Here is a 15,694-nt window from a genome sequence, read left to right as displayed (position 1 = left end):
TGAGTTACAAGGACAATTATGCAGGATTTTCAGTGGAGATGGTTCAAACGCTAGTTTTAATCATATAAGAGGATATAAAAGGGCTGATTTGGAAGTGGTGGTTCTGGTGTCAATTTAAAATGGACCCCATCCAGGTGGACTTCATGCAGCAGCCCTGAGGTGTGAATGGAGGGAGGCCTGCAGAGTGCTACAGGATGCAGGAGCTGGGTGGGGGGGCAGGTAGCAGCTGGCTGGTAGAATGGCTTTGCCCTCATTTAGGGAGTTGCAGTTACTTGTTCTCAGTAGGAGGGTCTTTGAGAAACCTATGAAAGCACAACATGATACAAACAGTCAGTTTTGAATACCTGCCAGAGTATACTAACTTTAGAATATGACTGTTCTAGCAAGTAAAACCATCTGTATACCTTATGTCTCTTCCAGCTGGCCAGTTTTACAACTTGCCAGCATTTTTCAGGGTCTTTTAAAGTGACTCCTATGCTAGCTCCCTGATACAAGGACCACATTCGATCCACAGGAAATACACACTTCTGAGGAGCCTCCAGTAGGGTAGTGGCTTGATCTGGCAGGGTCACTTCTGTGAATTCTACTGCTACGCAGGTAGTCCAGTCAGAGCCTTTCATTTTCATTGCTCTCCCACACTGAATTGAAAACCAGCCCCTATGCCCCATCAAACTCCATGGGATACATATCAAGCTGTCAGAGCGATGCCATACAGCCTCTCTTCCTTGGCATGAGGTGTGAGGGAAGAGATCCCTCCCTATAATAGGGGAGAGAAAATGCTTAAGCACTCCAAATTATTTCTCAAAATAACTCCCTTGCTTGGTGCCTAAAATGTCTTTCTGCTGAGGTAGCCTGGCCTCTGTTAGGAAGCTTTCCTTTATTGGGTATGATTTTAAGTGATCCTTAGGCCACTTCTTCAACCTCAACCATTTTATACTTTTGAGATGAATGTTAGGCTGACACTCACAACACTAGTTTTTGAGATACCTCCTTGGCATTTTTTTGCATAATGGTCTTCTCTCTCACTTGGAAACCTGGAGGTGCTTGCTACATCCTCAGCCTTTAGGACTGAATTGAAACTAATTAGAAACAGTCCAATTTCAACATTGTGTTGCATTTTTAATTGATTGATTTATCTATTCTTTGACTTTCAGCTTAGAAACAAGTTCATAAACTTAAAAGTGATGAGAAAGAGGGGGGAAAAACCCAGTAGAGATAGAAAACTTGAGTTACAAATGAGGCTAATACAAAAAATGTATTCCATAAAAAACCTATAGTCACTATAGATGAGCCAGACATAGCTCTGAGCCTTATAATAATCAACGTGGCATTTATTTTACTTATTTATTTAATTTTCTGTCTCCTTTAAATAGATTATAGACTCTATAATTGTAGGGTTTTGTTCTTGTTTTTTTGGTGTGTTTTTATTCATGTTTTTTGTTTTCCACTGATATTAGCTCCAGCCCCTGAAACCTTAGTGCTAGGTAAGTTTAACTAGAGCAAGGTTTCTTAATGGCAGCCCTATTAATATTTTGGAAGATAATTCTTATTGTTGGGAGATCCATGTGCATTGTAGGATGTTTAGCCTTATCCCTTCTCTATACTCATTAGATTCTTGTAATATTCCTCCTAGTGGGATAACCAAAAATGTCCCCAGGCATTGCCGTATATCTCCTCTGGGGCTGAACTATCCTGATTGAGAACCACAGAATTAAAACTGTACATTGCCTTATTATTATGCACACTACTGAATATAAGATGCACATTTCTTACTGACTTAAATTGAAAAGTTGAAAGACAAAAGCAAAAACCTAGGTTTTACAATGCCTCTTTATCTTGTAAAAGAGACAATTCATCTTTCTTCTCACACTTAGACATTCAGATCAGTTCTCCTGGTACGTCAGAAGAACACAGCCTGTAATCATGTGCTTTAAATTCTCAGTTATGAAACCAAATGTGGTAGAATAAGCCATGTCTTTTAGCACTCACCATGTTATCAATGGTGTATTAATTAAGCGTTGCTGTCTTTTGACTCAGATTTAGAGGATATAATAGAAATATAAATCATACACCACATTGTGATTACTTATTTGCTTGTTTATGTCAATTGGACTGAAAATTTCTTGGGGGCAAAAAACAAAAAACAAACAGGAAAAAGCCCCCACACTTCACTCATCTTTGTTCCTAGACGTTAAAACTTGTCTTATTTATAACCAATATTAAGTGTTCTGTAAATGCTCTTGAATGAAACAGTAAAACAATTAAGAGCATAAATTTTAATGTATTTATTTTTCTTACACACTAGATAAGTAAAAGCACAGTAAAAATTTCTACTGACTTAGTGATTTAGTGATCTAGTGATATTGACAGTGATTTAGTTATGTAAATAGAAATCCTATATTTCAGTAAGACTTAATAAAATATGGAGACCCTACCGTACACGTGAGCTGGGTTAGACTTGAGGCTAATTGAAAAGTATGCTGAAGTATTGTCCATCTCTAAACTAATTTTAAATGGCCAGTTTGTGATTGTGAAGCAATTTTCATGTTATACGATTTTGTAACACAAACTAGAACAGTTGTTCTTAGTCTTTAGTGAGCATAATTATCATTGGGAGAGTTACAGTGCAACATTATTTGATACTTTTGTATGTGCAAACATAAGCATATTTGTAAAGTACATTTTAGATTTCCAAGATCAATTTTAATATCCTTTCTCCAACTCCTTGCTCTACTGACCTTTGTTCTATTCATCATTTTATCACATTGTTTCCTTACTTGTTGAGGCATTTTCCCCCCATCCTTCCCTTCCTATACCCATTCCCATGGGTGCTTTTTCCTCTGTTAGTATTATACCAATTTCAAAACTTATATTCCATCTTCTAATCCAATGGCTTTTCAAATGTCCAAACCAAAGTTTTAGAAGAAATATAGGTAGAGATGTCCTTTTTGAGGTCCTGAGACACATTTTGGAACTTTTAAGTTCCCATGAAGGAGCACTTAAAAATTACTTCTCTGAGATACCACATTTAGCTATTGCTAACTAGTTGACATTTGAGAAAGAATGTCACAATGTCATTTACATTAGGTTGGCATAAATGCTTCATTTTGAAGTATTATTTCCTCTGTGATATATGCTTTTGAATAGAAAAATATTTTTATTGAAGTACAGTTGATTTAGAATGTGTTAATTTCTGCTGTACAACAAAGTGATTAAGTTATACATATCTATACATTCTTTTTTTAAATATTCTTTTCCATTACGGTTTATCATAGGATACTGAATATAGTTCTCTGTGCTCTATAGTAGGACCATGTTGTTTATCCACTCTATACATAAAAGCTTACATCTGCTAACCCCAACCTCCCACTCCATCCCTCTCCCAACTTCCTCTCCCTTGGCAACCACAAGTCTGTTCTCTATGTCTATGAGTCTGTTTCTGTTTTGTAGATAGGTTCATTTGTGTCATATTTTAGATTCCACATTATAAGTGATATCATATGGTATTTGTCTTTCTCTTTCTGACTTACTTCACTTAGTATGATTATCTCTAGTTGCATCCATGTTGCTGCAAATGGCATTATTTCCTTCCTTTTTATGGCTCGGTAGTATTCCATTGTATATATGTACCACATCTTCTTGATCCATTCATTTATCAATGGACATTTAGGTTGTTTCCATGTCTTGGCTATTGTGAGTAGTGCTGCTATAAATACAGGGTGCATGTATCTTTTTGGATTAGAGTTTTGTCTGGATATATGCCCAGGAGTGGGAATGCTGGATCATATGGTAATTCTATTTTTAGTTTTCTGAGGAACCTCCATACTGTTTTCCATAGTGGCTGTGCCAACTTACATTCCCACCAACAGTGTAGGAGGGTTCCCTTTTATCCACATCCTCTCCAGCATTTGTTATTTGTAGAGGTTTTTTTTTTAATTAATTTATTTAATTTATTATTTTTCACTGCGTTGGGTCTTCATTGCTGCACGCGGGCTTTCCCTAGTTGCGGTGAGTGGGGGCTACTCTTTGTTGAGGTGCACAGTCTTCTCATTGCAGTGGCTTCTCTTGTTATGGAGCACAGGCTCTAGGCACCCGTGCTTCAGTAGTTGTGGCATGTGGACTCAGTAGTTGTGGCTCATGGGATCTAGAGTGCAGGCTCAGTAGCTGAGGCACACAGGTTTAGTTGCTCTGCGGCATGTGGGATCTTCCCGGGCCAGGGATCAAACCTGTGTCCCCTGCACTGGCAGGCAGATTCTTAACCACTGCACCACCAGGGAAGCCCTGTAGAGGTTTTAATGATGTCCATTCTGACCAGTGTGCGGTGATACCTCATTGTAGTTTTGATTTACATTTCTCTAATAATTAGTGATATTGAGAATCTTTTCATGTTCTTATTGGCCATTTGTATTTGTTCTTTGGAGAAATGTCTATTTAGGTCTTCTGCCCATTTTAGAAAAATACTTTTAATTTTGCACTAAATTGAAGATTCAGTGATAGAATTTAAGACATCAATAAAAGTCTTTTAATATGGTAGAAAAATATTCAGCTAAGGGCTCTTTATAATACTTCACAGGCTAACTCACATTCTGCTTTTTCTTAAGAACAATCTCAGTCATATGTTTAAAAATTAGAGTAAATAATATTACAGTAAATCTTCACTCAGTATTAGGGAACAGGAGATATAAGAAGAGCAAAAATCCTGCTAAATACTTTGTTTGAAATTTCTTCCTAATTTCCAGCTTAGACCTTCACATTATATACAACTTCCCAGTATTAACTTATCTTTTGTATTTCTAGAATTATTGTTTCAGGGAAGAATAGGACAAATTATTAAAAATAGCATTAATTCCCAACTCATTGATAAATTAGAGTGTGGGTAGACATTAACTGGACATGTGGTAATGGGCAAATGGAAAGTCATATTATTTAAAAACTCAGGAATTTTGTAGTACATATTAGAACAATGACCTACTAGCAAGCAAAGAGGCACAATTTTAAGTTCAACTGATGCACTCTAAAAAAATTACAGGGTGAAAAATTGCTTCTTCATATAAAAAATAGTGGTGATGATTTTACTTTTTAGTTACTAACAAGATATGAAGCATTCGTATCTTCTGGTAAAATAGCTAGATTTTGAGGTGGTAATTAATTTGTATAATTCTAAAAATAGGAAATATTCTTTATATATGTATATATGTACTATATATGCCTTATATATATACATAATAAACATTACATGCTATCATTATAGGCACTTAAAAGACTTTATACACAGTAAATACCATATTTCATATAAATATCCCAAAGAAGTATACATTAAAATTTTTTTCTGAGTAGATCAATAAAATTTTAGGAATAGAATAAATATCCAATATCATTAAGTGTTCTGTCTTATTTTATAGCAGATGACATTAAGACCCAGAAAGGTAAAATGGTTATGGAAGGTCAAATATTGACTAATGGAAGAGCTGGGATGAGAGCCCCAGGTCCACAAACTCCCAGCCCCCAGTTTGTTCTTCACTTCCATGTGCCAAATAAAATGTTATTGGTTATACATAGATTATGTCTACATTTGGATAAGCTTTAGGTTGTTTCTGAATTGAAAGAAAATTTCTCAATTAAGCTTCTTGATTTAATTGGATACATAAATTCTTGCTGTGAATTTGGACACATTCCTGGCTTCAGACAAATCCATAAACCCAATGAAACCAGGGCTTTAATCAAGAGAATAGATGGAAACTTTGAAATGCTAAACAATGAAATTGAACTAAAGAAATTTCACCCATTTCTTTTTCTTTTTCTCTTTACTATGTAACTTTGAACTGATTTGAAATCCCCTGGAGTGCTAACTTCAGCTGAAGAGTTCAGTAGGATGTAAAACCCCCAACTTCACAGAAATGTGAAATGTAACACTTTTCTACCTTGAAAAGTAATTTGATCACTATCTTTTAAATCTCATGTGTTCTGTTTCTATCCGTGACATTTTCATTTAGGTATGCTTTTAATTTTGTACGTTAAGGCAAATATATAAACAAATAAAGAACAAAGAGAGTCTGTTGGAAATGCAGGTGTATCTTTTGCTATTTAAGAGAATGACAAAGGGTTGTCTTTGATTTTTTAAAAGGGCAAATAGATTATGCAAAAGAAAAAGTAAATAACCTGACATTGTAGTCTAGAGATTTTTGTTTCATTAACATTGTAATATGAAGAAATTATTAGTACAAGATTACAGTTCATCAATGGTAAGGAGTTGAGATACCTATTTTGAAAGAAGCTTAGAGAAGAACACTATAAATCACTATGGAAATCACTTTTAGACTTTTTAAAGTCAGAGACACTTGACAGAAGAAAGCACCTCTGAAAACTAACACTAAAATTGACATTTTTAGAAACTACATTTCAAACCAAAAAAGGAATATACCTAGTTTGGTCATAGTATTTACATTTTGCAATGGGTACTCTGAAACTAGAAGAAAGAGGAAACACACAAAGGAACAACTTCAAAAGAATGAGCCAGAGCAATGATTCATATATATTTAATATTCTACATGTTTGAGTGTTTGTTGGTGTTATTCCCTTATGATGCATTTTTATTAAATAAGGTACAAGAGAGAAAGAAAGGAAGAATTCAGAGATCTGGGTGGAAGGATAGAAAATATTCTTGAATTCACTACTGCTAGAATATCATTTTTGCTGGAAAATTCTTCTCAACTTAACTCCCTCTGACTTACGACCTCATTCCTACCTCAGCAACTCTCTACTCTCCTCAACATTCCCATCCAACCTCTGAATGTTGGTGTTAGCATAATATTACTCCTGTCTCTAGAGAATGTCACAGCCACCTGCTGAAGACTGTCTCAGGGCACCATCTCCACTTCAGAATCTCTTTACTTTCCTCCACTAAGTTATTATTATTTTCCCTTATCTCTAATGAAGAATACTCCTCCTCCTTTCTAAACCTAATTCATCCACATCTCTCTGCTACCTCCTTAAGGAATTTCCTTCACTAATTATGTACTCCCATATATATATGTGTGTAATATCTTCTCTTTAAACGTTTCCCCTGAGTAAAGATGATTCAAGCTACTACCCTGCTTCTCCTTTTTCCTCCATCATCTAAATGAATAATAATAAAAAAAATTTAGTCACTGATTATTCACTCACTGACCACTAACTTTTTAATACTTTAAATTTTATATATCTCCCTCATTTATCTCATGTACTTTTATTAAATCAAATATCCATTTTGTAAAGATGCAGACGTAGAGAATGGACTTGAGGACACAGGGAGTGGGAAGGGTAAGCTGGGACTAAGTGAGAGAGGGGCATGGACATATATACACTACCAAACGTAAAATAGATAGCTAGTGGGAAGCAGCCACATAGCACAGGGAGATCAGCTCAGTGCTTTGTGACCACCTAGAGAGGTGGGATAGGGAGGATGGGAGGGAGACTCAAGAGGGAGGAGATATAGGGATATATGTATATGTATAGCTGATTCACTTTGTTATAAAGCAGAAACTAACACACCATTGTAAAGCAATTATACTCTAATAAAGATGTTAAAAAAAAACAAATATCCACTTTGTTTGGAAAAAGTCTAAATATGTATATGTAGATTTGATCTCTGGTTCTTGGTTGTAAGGAGCAGATAGCCATTGGGCTCAATTTAAGCAAAAAATGCAATTTAATGTAAGAATATTGGGTCAGACAAAGGGAAGAGTATGACTACGAACATGATTCAAAAATCAAGCAGTAATGAAGGTTTTTAACTTAATAAAAAACAAGACAGCTAACCCAATTAAAAAGATGGGCAAATAATTTGAAAAGGCATTTCTCCAAAGAATATATATGAATAACCAATAACCAAATGAACAGTTTCTCAACATCATTAGTCATTAGAAATGTAAAGCAAAATCCTGAAGAAACTTCTTTATACGCACTAGTATAGCTATAATAAAAATGATAGATAATAACAAGCGCTAGTAAGAATGTGTTGAAATTGGAATGTTCATACACTGTTAGTGAGAAGGTAAAATGGTGCAACTACTTTGGAAAATAGTTTGACAGTTCCTCAAAATGTTAAACATGGAATTACAATATGTCTCACCAATTCCAGTTTTAGGTATATAGCCAAGAGGAGTGAAATAATATGTCCACACCAAAGTGTATGCATAAATATTCATAACAATGGTATTTGAAATATCCAAAAAGTAGAAACAATCCAAATGTCCATTAACTGATAAATGAATAAACAATATGTGGTATATCCATAAAATTTTTCAGCAATGAAAAGGAGTGAAGTACTGATACATACTATAATATGGATGAACTTTGAAAACACTATACTAAGTGAAACAAGCTGCTTACATAAGACTGCATGTTATGTGATTCCATTTATAACGAATGTCCAAAATAGGAAAATTTATAGAGACAGAAAGTGGATAGGTGGTTGCCTGGAGGGAGGTGGGTTGACTGCTAATGGGTACAAGGTTTCTTTTGGGGTGATGAAAATGTTGCAAAACTAGATCATGATGTTTACAAACTCTGAATATACTAAAACCTACTGAACTGTATACTTTAAATGGGTGAATTACTATATTGTGTGCATTGTATTTCAGTAAAGCTGTTTTTAAAAAGTTAATCAGGGCCTCCCTGGTGGCGCAGTGGTTAAGAGTCCGCCTGCCGATGCAGGGGATACGGGTTCGTGCCCCAGTCTGGGAGGATCCCATATGCCGCGGAGCGGCTGGGCCCATGAGCCATGGCCGCTGGGCCTGCGCATCCGGAGCCTGTGCTCCGCAACGGGAGAGGCCACAACAGTGAGAGGCCCGCATACCGCAAAAAAGAAAAAAAAAAAAAAAAAAGTTAATCAGGGACCATGGAAAGCCAGCCAGAATAAGACATAGCCAGCTCTGACCACAGGACCAATCAAGTTTTCATGCTGCCACTGGTCCTGTCACTCTGTCACCAGTGGGAACAGATACTGGGTGCTTACACTGATGACATGAGACCAATGCTCCTAGCTTCTTTGTGTAAGCCACTCAGACTCACGCTCTGAGTGGAAGCATCTGATTGCTCAAATTTAAGACATGTCTTTGAGGTCTAGAGTCAAGAACCTGGGGGGGGGGGCGCTTCCCTGGTGGTGCAGTGGTTGAGGATCTGCCTGCCAATGCAGGGGACACGGGTTCGAGCCCTGGTCTGGGAAGATCCCACGTGCCGCGGAGCAACTAGCCCCGTGAGCCACAACTACTGAGCCTGCGCGTCTGGAGCCTGTGCTCCGCAACAAGAAGAGGCCGCGACGGTGAGAGGCCCGCGCACCGCGGTGAAGAGTGACCCCCGCTCGCCACAGCTAGAGAAAGCCCTCGCACAGAAACGAAGACCCAACACAGCAAAAATAAATAAATAAATTAATTAATTAATTAAAAAAAAAAAAGAACCTGGGGGGAACAAGTACCTGGCCTTTTATGTAAAACAAAAATGATGTCTACTTCCCTAAATATAGACAGGGAGTTCAAGTGCTCAGTAGCCATAAAATGACAAATATTACCTACAGTCTCTCCAGAAAGCTTTGAATACGCTTTCTGTAGGGCCAGATGGATAACTAGGTATCCTACCTGAACCTGAATTTTAGGATACTCAATACTGAAGCCCTCCAACCAGTAAGATTCCTGAATTCTCCCCTAACTTCTATAATGGAGGCTTTATCCTCCCAGATACTGAAAAGAAGTTAGAGTTCTCTTTGATTCCTTATTTCTCATTACTCCCCTTCCTCAGTGAGTGGCAAAGTTTTAAACTCGTATTATCCTCCCCTCACTTTTTATAAAAATTATCATTACTGCTACTTCTAATTACTTTAAAACTCTGTGTTATGACATTCAGTTTATTTTAGTAACATTCTAACAGGATTTTCATCTCTTCTAACACAAATCTTCTCCACACACCACTGCCAGATCAATTTTCTCAAAGACCACATCAAGATACTATCCTGTTCAAGAACCTTCAATGGTGAAACATGATTTCCATGTTAACAAACAGTGACTGGTATTCAGGGCCCTTAAATTTTACTGTCTTTTTTTCCAGAATACTTCCTCAGTTTTCTCATTCATATAAATATGTATTAACAAAAGTTCTGCTCTTCTCTCATTTAAAGTATACAATTCATTGGTTTTTGGTATACTCAACCATAATTTTGAAAAAGTATTTTATAAGTAGATGAACTTTAAAAGATAGGAAAATTTGCATCATTCCTAAACTGCTGCAAATTTAATAATTTTTTACTAGAAAAGCTAAAATTTAAGTAGGTTTAAATTTAAATGAAAGAAACTGATTATAATTTCTTAAAATGGCAAAAGGTATCTCCCCAATCCCTTAAAAATATCTGAACAGACATTTAATTATTTAACAGGTGATAAATTTTAGGAGAAATGTTATTAGATAGAAACTATAAGAAAAATGATCTCAAATAAATGAGCTTTAGGCAACCTATTCTAAAAATGTCTTTTTTATTATAAACCTCTCCCCTAAAATGGATTTAATATCATTCCTTTTTATTTTTTGGTTTGGGTTTCTTTCAACTTCACTAAAGTATAATTAAATTTCACTGAACGTCACATTTTTAAAGTGTACAGTTGGATCAGTTTGGACATATGTATACAAATCTGAGAAACCATCAAAGTAGGATAACAAACATTTCGTTGTACCACTTTGTAACCCATCTCTCCCGCACCCCATATCTGACCTGATTTCTGTCACTATAGATTAATTTATTCTTTAGAATTTTATATGAATGGAATTATAAAATTTGTATTATTTTCTTACTTTTTTGGGGGGGGCCTGGCTTCTTTCATCTAACATAATGATTTTTTGATTTATTCAATAGCATGAATTAGTAGCTCCTTATTATTGCTAACCAGTATTTCATTAAATGGCTATATCACAGTTTGTTTACCCATTCGTATATGTTAGACATTTGGATTATTTATGGTTTTTGTCTACTTAAAATAAAGCCGTTAAGAGCATTTGTGACCTAGTCTTTGTGTGGTTGTATATTTTTGTTTCTCTTGGGTAAATACCTAGGAGTAGAATGTCTGAATCGTTATTAAGTGTATGTTTAAATTTTTGAGAAACTTCCAACTCTTTTACAAAGTAGTTATACAATTTTATATTCCCACCAGCTATGTATGAAAGTCCTAGTTGCCCATATCCTTCCCTTTTCTCTTTTAATTTTGTTTAATTTTACCATTCTGATGGGTGTGGTGTTGTATCTCAATGTGGTTTGAATTCTTACCCCTAAAGACTAATGATGCTGTACCTTATGTGTCTGCAGGCCATCTGCATATTTTCTCTTTTGAAATAACTACTAAACTCTTCTGCTCATTTTTTAAAATTTCATTGTTTATCTTATTATTATTGAACTGTAAGCATTCTTTTTATCTTTGTCTGATTTATGTGTTGTGAATATTTTCTCTCAGTTTGTGGTTTGCCATTTCATTTTCTTAATTGTATCTTTAGAAGAGTGAGTTTTAAATTTTAATTTATCATTTTTAATAAATGTATGGTTCATTGTTTTTGTGTTCTATCGAAGATCTTTGATCACTTGAAGTTTGCAAAGATTTTCCTTTATGTTTTCCTCTAGGAGAATTATAGCCATAGTTTTCACACTTAGGTCTGTGATCCATTTTGAATAAATTTTTGCATATAGAGCATGATAAGGGTCACCCTCTATTTTTTCCATATTGATAGAACAACACTTTGAATTGCCTAGAAGGCAATATTCCATGGATATGTATGTCACTTTTCTCAAGTTCCACACTGTCTTGGTTAGTATACTTTTAGACTATGTCTTGAAATCAGATATGGTAAGGCCTTTTACTTTATTCCTTTAAAAAATTGCTTTAGATATTTTAGGTTCTTTGCATTTCCATGTAAAATTTAAAATCAGCTTGTCAAATTCTACAAAAGAAGCCTGATACAGTTTTGACTGTATCCCTCTTGGTTTAATCACCATAAAATTATGCCCCTTATTGTTATTTTTCTTATCTTATAATCTTCTGGGATTTGATATTTGGAAAACAGGAGTTCACTGATTGAATAACTGGGGGAAGAGCATTCCACCTGCCACAGGTATACCATGTGATATTGTACCAGGTGAGGCATTTTGGTACCTGGCATAGAACACTGATTTCAGAGCTTTGTAGTTGTAATAATAATGATGACAACATTTATACAGTCACAAAATGGAGAGACCAGTCATGACTTGATAATACTGAAACTTCTGCTGGTCACCAATATTGGCTTCACCTCTTGAAATATTCTGGCATAGATGTTGGAGTCTGTGACTTGCCTCCCTATATTCTGTTCCTAACTTAGATCTTCTTTTCCAAGCTTCTTTTATAGCTTGCTGAAATTTTACATCCTGGAATAAACTTTGAAAATTAAATTAATTGTAATTTATTTCAGCATTGCCTTATATTGTCTATTCTTAATTGTTTTGGAGTAACTGATTTCTGACGGGATGATATTCAGCTTTGAGTCACATATCTCCTATATTGTATACTTCATTGGAACACTATCAGTAGGTGCATCTGTATCTTCTGGAAAGTTCCTGATAGAGTTATAACATGCATCTAATAGAAATTTACACTAAGGCATATAGAGTGAGAATTTTTTTAGAATGTTTTTGTATCTTAATTATTATAATTTTTTGCTTTGCCCAAGAATCAAGCTCACTATCAAATAATGTGCTTGTGTAAGTTTATTAATTAGTACATGTGAAGCCCCATAATGTTTAGAGAGGAAAATTTTTGTCATAATCTTTACAATCTCCATTAATTTCTTTCAAAAAATTTTTTGTTGGGTTTGGACAGTCTGAGATACTATGATCATTAAGAATAGTACACTTGATCATTAAAGAGAACGAGAGTGAGAGTACCTTTCCTTAATGCATTTTTAAAGAAACCAAACACATTAGATACATTTATAACTTGTGTCATTTCATACACAAAGCAAACCTCAATTTGTGTAGAAAAGAGTATGACATTAACATTTTAGAGGACAGAATGTTTCTTACTCATGTTCATGTTAGCTGCCTGGCCTAGTGCCTCCCAATTTCCATATTACTTATTTGTGTCTTCTGTATAATTTCAGTATAATCTACAAAATCTTCAAAATGTCTGCTGATTACATTTTTCATTGTGAAATGAGATTTATAAAAGATATTTTATAGAAGACATTTTATGGGAAAAAATATTTTGGCATTCTTTCTAACGTGACGTTGGTGATGGTGCACAACTTCATTGTCATGGCAACAAAACATACATGAGAGATTATTTTAATTATTACATATGCTCAAGTTGAATGCTTAATTTTTAATGGGGAAGACAGAACTACAGTTTTCTTGGTGGTAGAGCCCTGAATTGCCTCAATTACTCATCAACTGAGGGAATTGAGAATGAGTTATGATCTGCATTTGTGCTGCTCTTACAGTAGAACAATGTGATAGGCTGCCATGTTATATGAGGATGAGAACAGGATTCCTTAATCTGAAGACAGTTACTTCAGGTTTCTGTAGGTTGTCTGTACTCATGCTGGATGAAACTGGCTAGGGTATGGACAGCAATCGTTAAATGTTCTGACCTGACTTTGAGAATACCTAGTTTTCATGGGTTGGATTCTAGTTCTCTGTCCTCCATATGTTTTTATCTATTATTTAATTTTCCTTTGCCTTTTTAATTTTTTTCCTGCATCATACTTAAATATATTAATTTACTGTTTCTTATTTAAAGTTCACTTCCAATTTTTATTTTTTTTCCTTTTTAAGCCATTTTATCTTATTTTCTTTACATAATACTATTTTTTCTTATATTGAATTTTCCTGATTAACTCAGAAACTTTCCTCTGTATTATCATAATTTTAACCCATGATGATGTGCTGATCCTACTTTTTGATTGTTACTTTGAAATTCAGTAGGACATTGTAGACCAGCTAATGCTTTGTCACTGGCAATGCAGGTGCACAGCCTCAGCTTCTAGAACTTTTATCTCCCCCATTGCAACCTGTCGGGATCACCTTTCCCCTGATCCCATCTGGCTCTAGGCTGCCTCTTCTACACTGAGCAGGTCATGCTGTCTCCCAAGAAACTCTCTTTGAAGTCCCCACTAGCAGGGAAAGGCCTTAAGAAAATGGGAATCATTTTCATGTTAGTCACCTCTCAAAGTTTTGACTCCCCCGTATTCTACCTGATTTTGTTTATTACTCAGTATCCTCTGGCAGTTGTTTTTGTATTTTGCCCAGTGTACCAACTGGAGAGTTGCTCTGTATGGGTATACATATCTATTCTGGAAGCATAAACATCCAGATACTGAGCCATTGGATTGTTTGGCTAGGTTGCTATTAAGAAGGTTTCCCTGTGTTCTTTCCCTAGGTGTATAGCTTTATATAAATCAAAGCTTGAAGCAGATCTGATTAGCAGCACTTTTCAGCTTTCTTCCCAGTGAGTTAGTGGCAGAGCCCTCTAGCCCCAGATCCTAGTATCATGCATTGAGCCTAGGTAATTTCTTCTATCTTCTGTCTCCTAGAGGATACTTTTACTCTCCATTAAAGAAGGAATGGACTTCCCAACCACCTCTACTGGCTTCTAACTGATAGCTCAGAAGATCTTCAACTTAAGCTGATATTTTAGTTTTGTGTTTATTTATGGAGATGTTTACCTTTTTTGGATCTTGTTGTATATGTTTGGTTCACTCGTTTTGTATTTTATCTTTCATTGCTGTATACTTGGAGTAAAGGGGACTCCTTAATGCCTGAACTTACAAACCCATCTTGACAAGAAATGTCATACTATATCTTATCACCATAGTGTCCCACACTGGGTCTAAAAGTGTACTTGAAAAAAATCAAAACATGTTTATTGAAGTATCAGTAAAAGACATCTACATGAATTTTAAATTTACTAAAAAGAAAGAAGCAGAAAGAAATCATTCTCATTAGAAATGGTTATTTGTTTTTTGTTGGATTCACAACAAGGTATGTCTGCCTTGAAAATTCCATAAGTGCAGTGCAAATGTGATTCCATCTGCATAACTTTTATTCACAGACAACTTTGTAAAGTGAAATACACTATCATTTTCGTGGATTCTGACATTTTGTTCCATGGGTGCTAAGAAAAAATCTACTTTAACTAGATAGGGCATAGCTGGAAGACCTAGCCTGTAACTTCCAAAGAAAATTAATACCTCTGAATCATCAATCTAGTGTGCTTTATTTGTCATCTCTTGTATGCTCTTATTCTTGCTCTTTCCAGATTTATCTGGATATCTGACCTTTCTCAAACTATGAAACTTATTGGATTCAAGTGTTGTGATTTATCCCCCCCTTTCCTTTCTCATCTGGCTCCTTCTTGTGTGCCTCTCCGTTTTTAGAAGTTGCAGATTCAGACGGTGAACAAATTCTCAGTTGGTTCTAAAATTCCTGTCCGTGGTCCCTCCCCTGTTTCTTCATTCCCTTCTTACTTTCATCCTCCTTTTTTTTTTTTTTATTCTTCAGCACTTTGCTAAAAGGACTGCATTAATTCTGTTGGTCTACAAGCTTTGCAAGTATAAAGATGAGGTTTGAATTTTTCAATACTGTATCACTACCACTTAATGCAGTACCCGATATATAGTAAGCATGCAATAATATTTCTTAAATGAAAGT

The sequence above is a fragment of the Mesoplodon densirostris genome, chromosome 9 (genome assembly GCF_025265405.1).
Source record: "Mesoplodon densirostris isolate mMesDen1 chromosome 9, mMesDen1 primary haplotype, whole genome shotgun sequence".
NCBI classification, from domain to species: Eukaryota; Metazoa; Chordata; class Mammalia; order Artiodactyla; family Ziphiidae; genus Mesoplodon; species Mesoplodon densirostris.
This window is presented reverse-complemented; position numbering follows the sequence as displayed.